Genomic DNA, 7,261 nt, shown 5'->3' with positions numbered 1-7,261 from the left:
AGGAGCAGGGAAGTCTGACATAGCACCGTGTAGCAGAGGGGACGTTGGTGGTGGCTGCACAGGCCAGGGCCAGGAAGAGGCCCCGGACACTGCTCCCTGGGGTCTCCCCACTGGCTGAGGCCGTGTGTAAGTCACCCCTGCAGGCCACACACCTTTAGGATATGGGTCAAAGTTGCCCATGGGACGCCAACACAAACCCTGCTCCAGTGACCACGACATCCTGCCGTGGTCCTCAAAGTCAGGTGGGAGAGTGTGGCAGAAGAAACCCTGGCTCCTCCGGGTGTCCTCAGCTCCCAGAGCCACACCCTCTGCTGTGCCTCAGCCTGCACCAGCACACACTGTGCCTCCCGCTGTCCCCTGAGCCCTGACCACTCTGGTCAGACACTCCCGGCAATGGCAGAGATGGGCAAGCAGTAATGGCTGCTGCAGAACATTCTGGCAGGGTCCCCTACTCAGGGCCTCTCTCTGCTGGACATGTGTGGCTATGGCCACAGGGCAGGGAGTCCTTCATGGAGGCTCCCTCCTGCCCCGTCCCTCCTGCAGTCTCCCTGCCCCTTTCTCAAGGCAGCAGAGACCACAGCGGTTCCCCCTGCCCCATGCATCAGCCCCAGTGACCCGCTAGGAGTGGGCTGCACTGGCCAGCACAGTTGGCTGGGAAGTGAGGGCTAGTGGAGCCTGCATGGGGAGAACATGCAGGGAGGAAGAGATGGTGTGGCCCCCCACCCAGACCCTGGGCTGGGCCTGCTGACCCTCACAGTGCTACCAGCAGCTAAGCAAGGGCCGAGTGTAGGCTGCAGGGTGGCAGTCTGTGGAATTGAGCTGGTTCCCGAACTCAGAGAGAGCTGCTTCCAGCAAACCAAAGGGCTCCACTCAGCACAGGCACCTCCAGCAAGCCACGTCCAGTGTGTCCACTTGGGTGGACAAACGCCAACAAGCCAGCCAAAGTGGCCAGACCAAGGTTTGGTTATCAGAAACCTTGCCCTGTGGCAGGGCCAGGAGAGCTGTGGTCCCTGCAGCCCAGGAGCTCAGTGACCTTCCAGGGAAGAGGTGGAGGGAGCCCAGGGCTTGGGGAGGGCAAGCCCCGGATGGGGGAGGGGACCTTGGGCAGGCCTTGGCTGAGCATGTGTGCACCGCTGACGTCAACCCCCAGCCTCCCCCCTCGCTGGCCAAGTTTCAGGGAAAGCTGATTTTTCAGTGATTGTGCAGCAAGCTGCCTGGGGGAGGGGCGTGTGCAGTGCATAATGAGGGCGGAGGGCACAGTGGACTGCTCAGGGGAGGCTCGGGTGGGGCCTGGGGCCCGCCAAACAGCCTCAGACAGACCTTGGCCAAAGTGCCTTAGCGCTTCCACAAGGTCCCTCAGGAAATCGGGGGAGGAAAGCTGAGGCTCTGTCAGCTCCTGGGGGGGGCAGCGGGGAGGAGGGGAGGGCTTTGTGGTTTAGTTCTGGGAGGAGGGGGCGCTTGGCAGGGGAGCACATGAGGCTACCGAAGTGCCTGAGAGATGGACTTAAGGAATAAGCTTACTTCAGGGAAACTGCGTCCCAGCTGTGCCGTGCTTTTATACCAAGCATTGTTCGTGGGCTTCTTGAAGACTCGTTATGGGCACAGGGCGTTAGGCAAGGCCCCTGCAGAGCCCCCCGGCCACAGCTGGCCTTGTGACCCCATCCTGCTGCCCTGCTATGCTCCCAGTGACTGAGGGACATTTGGTGACTCACATCCCTGGGTACAGGGAGCTGAGGGGGCTTGCTCTAGGAGTGCTGCCTCCTGGTAACTGTCCCTCGTGGGTCCTGGGTGCTGGTGTTGCCCTGCTCTTAATTCACCGTCCTGGAGGTCCCACCAGAAAGGTTCAGATGGACCCATCTGGCAGGTTCTGGAGTGAAATTCCTCCAGGCATGGCTCCTTGGATGTTGATGCTGGCTTCTATGGGCTGCCATTGGCCAAAGACAGAGGCATGGCAGGTGGCAGCCAGCTTCCTCCCTTAGGATGGAGGAGGGCAGTGCCAGCTGCCTGGCACTTTAACACCCCACACTGTCCCTGCCATGCCTTCTAAAGGTGACTGTAGCTAACTTTGGCCCCTGGGAGACCTCTCACTGGCTGCTGGCAGGCGCAGCTCCATTTCTCAGGCACGAAGTGGACCCAGGTGTGCAGATTATATAAGCAGGATCAATGACAATGACCATGATAATGTCACTTGGTAGAAGTTTCCCAAATGTCTGCCATCTGGCACAAACACACAGCATCCTCGGCTGTGGCCTGTCTTATGTGTGCGTGTCCATCATGCTCTGCCAAGGGCGGTTCCGAGTTCAAGTTAGCCTCGGTCCTGTGGCTCCAGCTCGCCCCTCCTGGCCTCACGCTGGAGAGCCTTGCAGGGCCCGGCCACCAAGGATGGGAGCCCATGCATTAGATCCTGCAGCCCAGGTTTGGCTGGCGTCCACCCCATTCTGCATGGCACTGCAGGATAGCTGTGGGCAGGGGCTGTGGACAGGGGCTGTGGACAGGGGCTGTGGGCAGGGGCTGTGGACAGGGGCTGTGGACAGGGGCTGGGCCAGGCGGGTTGGAGAGCTGGGAACTGGATCCTGACCAGAGTCCAGTCAGTGGCCTCAGTGGCTGATCTGGTCATCTGTTCTTTGCCACCTTGATTCATTCATGGAGGCAACCACGCCACAAAGCCATCAGTCCATCCCAGAGGGCATCACAGAACCTTCTGACTGGGACGTGGTCACCCACTCGCCCTGCCCTGCATGCTGCCCACGGGGACTGCTGCCTGGAGTGGAGACCCCACAGCTTCCCAGCAGGCTGCAGCTGTTCCTCGAGCTCCACTCGGTAGGTCTCCATGGCCATGCTGGCAACTGTAGAGGGAAACAGCATTTTATCTGCAGCTCTTCATGCTGATCCTGGGGACCAGGGTCTGGGGGCGCGGACCAGGTGAACCCCAGCCACAGGTCAGAAACGCCTGGTGGGGCAGCAGCACCCACATTACCCATTGGGGCATCTGTGTTCCAGTCTTAACTTCCTGTTCCATGCAGACTTCGGGAGGGTCCCCCGCACGCACCCGAGCGCCCCACACTGAGCCTCCAGCTTGTGGTCCTGCTGGGCCCCAGCCTAGCTGTCATGGCCAGCCAGTGGATGAGTGACCCCTGATTGTCCATTCATCTCGCTGCCACTCTGCCTCTCCGATAAGGGAGGAAGACAGGGAGAGCTTAACTTTGTGATAGTGTTTCCCACAGTGAAAATAGAAAACATAAGAAAAATGTAATAAAGTTTGTAAAAATCATGCTCAGAGTAATTGCTTGGCTGCCCCTTAGCTTCCTACACTGAACGACACCCAGACAGTGTTGTCAATGAGCAGACATTACGGGAGGGCGCCGGAGTGCTTTGCTGGCTTCTCTCCTCCTCCCTTCTCCCCCTGCCCTCCCTGCCTCTCTCCAAGTGTGTGTGTGGAAACACTGGGATCGAGCCCACAACGAACTGGAAACACCCTCATTGCACTTCTTTAAATAAGAACCCCTCAAATCACCATTAGCATTTAGGTAAAGGTAATGGCAGAAGAATCGCAGCAGGGTCCCTGGGTGGGAGTGTAGGCTGCCTCTTACACGGAAAGACAGCAACATTCCTGGAGGAATTGAGCTGCTTTTTAACTTATTTATACCTGAAAGCAGAGACAGAGAAAGATCTCCTGTGATGTTCAGAACATCTCCTAGATGTTCAGAAGGGTCAGGATGGGGCCCACGGCAGGAGGCAGGAACACAGGCCAGTCCTCCCATGTGGGGGGCAGGGACCCAGGAAGTGCCTCCGGGGTGTGCGCTGGCAGGAAGCAGGAATCGGAAGTGGAGGCAGAACTTGAACCTAGACACACCGAGAAGGGAGTGTGTCCAGGAACATTTTAACTAAATGCCCACTGCTGTGCCCACTGCTACGCTGCTGCTTGGCACGTGGGCACCTTCAAGCAGAGCTGTCTTCAGATGCTCCCAGTTGTCCACTTGAAGCTGACCAGAGTGTGGCCAAAGGGAGGATCGTGCGGTTTCTGGGAAGACGGGTGCCTTGTGCCTTGTGAAGGAATCCTGGGAACGCTGTGTTGCAGCCTGGCTTGCCACCCACCAGGAAGTTACAGCGTCCTCTCTCCTGCCACGGCCGTGGCCATGGGACTCTGCTCAAGAGCTCAGCCTTGCACCCCTCCAGCTGGTTCAGGTGCCAGCTCCACTCCATACTCTTAGCATGAGCCATTCACCCTCTGGTCTTGGTGTCCACCTCCGTGTCCGGCACTGGCAGCAGTGGCCACCCAGTGTGGCTGGGGCTAGGGTTCGGGCAGCTGACCCACGTAGGCCAGTGAGAATGTCACCAGGTGTACACTGAGTACCCTGTGCCCCCCTTTTTGTAATTATCATTCTCTTGCACTCTCATTCTCTCTCTAAATGAATGAAAACAGTAAGAGTAACCTCTGCTGTCACTGTGGTCTGAGAGTGAATATTCCCCAGCTTTTGAATGTGTTTACAGAGGGAGAGTCCTGCCATGGAGCGGGAGGACGCCACATTTCCAGGCTGTAATGGTGGCTCATTCCCTCTCATTGTGATGTTACTTCTCTTCTCTTCTCTTCTCTTCTCTTCTCTTCTCTTCTCTTCTCTTCTCTTTCTCTTTCTCTTTCTCTTTCTCTTTCTCTTTCCTTCCTTCCTTCTTTCCTTTTTTAAGATTTATATTTATTGCAAAGTCAGATGTACAGAGAGGAGGAGAGACGAGAAAGATCCTCTGTGTGCTGATTCACTCTCCAAGCAGGTGCAATGGCTGCAGCTGAGCCAATCTGAAGCCAGGAGCGAGGAGCCTCTTCTGGGTGCAGGGTCCCAAGGCTTTGGGCCGTCGTCGACTGCTTTCCCAGGCCACAAGCAGGGAGCTGGATGGGAAGCAGGGCAGCTGGGATTGGAACAGGCATCCATATGGGTTCCTGGCACGTTTAAGGCGAGGAACCGCTAGACTATTGTGCCGGACCCTTGAGGTTACTTTTCAAGCATGATGTCTCAAGGGGACATAGGGTAATTTCCTTACGTGGCTGAGAAGCTGGCTGAGGCAGCAGGGAACCCCAGAGGGGTTTTCCGTGGAGAGGGGGCTTCCTGCAGCAGAGCGCAGCCCCTGGCCTCTGCATCCTGTTTACCGTCCTCTGCCGACAGCTGTGGACACTGTCCAGGGACAGCACCTGCTGGCGTGGGCGTCCTGTAAGGACGGCCTGGCTCTGTGACTTGTTTGTTTGCTTCTCTTCCCTCCCGAGCGACAGTCTTCTTTTGGGTCCTCTCCTGTTCCCAGCCCTTCCTCACAGGCGCTGGCAGGAGGAGGGTAGTGTGCAGCTCCAGCCAGCTCCCCAGTGACCACCGATGCAGGCTCCCCCTGCAGGCAGGCCTCTCTGGCTCAGGGTCTCACCCTGTGGCCACCACATGCAGAGCTGCCTTGGACCCCTGCATGCACACAGGAGGACAGGGCACCGGGCCTTGCCTGAATCCCCACTCTGGCAGCTCTGCATGAGACACCAGTGCCCGTCACTAGCTTGTAAGGTCTGCCTCTGGCTGGTCTCTCGGAGCCATGAGCTGTGCCCCAAAGGGTGTGGCTCGGACCAGCAGTCAGCTGCGTCTCTAAGCAGGGGGTTCCTGATTGGGGTGCACTGCTGTGGGCGTGTTCCTGGGGCCCAGTTTATCACTGAAAGCTACTTGATGAGTATGGAATCCCAGCTAGCATGAGGCCCAGCAGGTAGGCCCTCCTCCCAGTTCAGCACTGACCCCAAGCCTGCCCCTACACAGGCCCCTGTCCAGGGCCCTGGGCGCCCTGTATTCCAGCCTCCTGTTCCCCAGCCTGAAGCTCTGCACCTGCTTCCCAAGGGTTTGCAACTCTGGATAGAGCTCTGGCCCCAGTCCTGGAAGGCAGAGCTGCACGGGAATCACCACTCCAGGGCTCCAAGCGTGCCACGTGGTGGCCGGAGCTGCCGGGTGGGGGGACGGAGGTGAGCCCAGGATGCTTCCCATGGAACTGCAAATGGGCAGGGTCAAAGGCCAGCACCCTCTGGCCTTCCCAGCCCCGCGGCCCCTCACTGAGGCCATCCCCCACGCCTCAGTGACCATTTGCTTCCCCGGGAAGGGGGGCTCGCTGACACCTGCACCCTCTTGACTTCCTCTGGAATCCCCCTCATGTTGGAGGCCACCGTTCTTCTATCCTGCTAGCTAGGAAACCAGGGTGCAGGCAGAGCCTGGGGCACCTGGGGATGGTGCTGGGTACTGGGACTGCCACCTGCAGGGCGAGACTCCGAGTCCAGCACCCCACCTTCTCAGAGCCTGCTCCCAGGGCAGGAACCACACTGGGGCCACATTGAAGTTAGCTTCCTCCTCCTCTGTCCCAGGCAGCAAGCTGCATGAGCTTCTGTAAATACTCTCCCAGCCAGACAACTGTCCTTCCTCTCCTGGCCAGAAGGAAGGGAATGGGGAGGGGCCTGTGCACACCAGGGGGCTTGGGGGCAGCTCTTCATAGCAGCAGTGATCCTCCAAGGCCTGCCCAGCCCACACGGCCCACTCGTAATTTGCACTTTCCAAGTCTCTGGACATGTGGCTAGTCCCCCTGTCTGCTTGCTCTATGAGGCCACGTCAAGTTGCCGTGGACCCTGGCCCACTGCATGACCTCCCAGTGCCTCTGTGCATGACACAGGCAAGCAGCCAGTCAGGCCTTTGAGCAGCAAGATAATGGGTGAATGGCCACTCCCTTGTCTCCTCTAGTCCCACCTACTCCTGTCCACCATGGGCGTGGGCCTTCCTTGACCAGCACCAAGGGTATGTAAGGCCCAGGCCCTGGCACCTTCAGCTGCTTCCTACACTGAAAGACAGCAGGCTCTGGAGTCCCTCAGGGTGTGGGCAAACCCCAGTTGAGCTGTGGACACACCGTGTGGCTTGGGAGCAGCTCCTGGGCGTTTCCTCACTCAGAAAAGTGGCTGATCTAGTCCACATGCAGCGCACAGGTGTTGCAGCCTTGCTTAATCTGGTTTGTCCCCATCCCAGCCCATGCTCTCCAGTGGGAGTAGCTGTCAGGCGAGGGGACCAGCCCCTTAATTCCCCTGCCAGCTCAGTCCCTCCCTTCCTGGATCTCACGTGTGCTGGTTGGGTGCTGCAGTCAAATCCAGTACAGGCAACCTCACCCTGGCATTCCATAATGTGTACTGGTTTTGTCGCAACCAAACCCGACTCGACCCACACTCTGTTCTGGTGTTCGAATTTGCCAGTGGATGACATGAACTGATTCA

Source organism: Ochotona princeps, chromosome 28, assembly GCF_030435755.1.
Source record: "Ochotona princeps isolate mOchPri1 chromosome 28, mOchPri1.hap1, whole genome shotgun sequence".
Classification (NCBI taxonomy): Eukaryota; Metazoa; Chordata; class Mammalia; order Lagomorpha; family Ochotonidae; genus Ochotona; species Ochotona princeps.
This window is presented reverse-complemented; position numbering follows the sequence as displayed.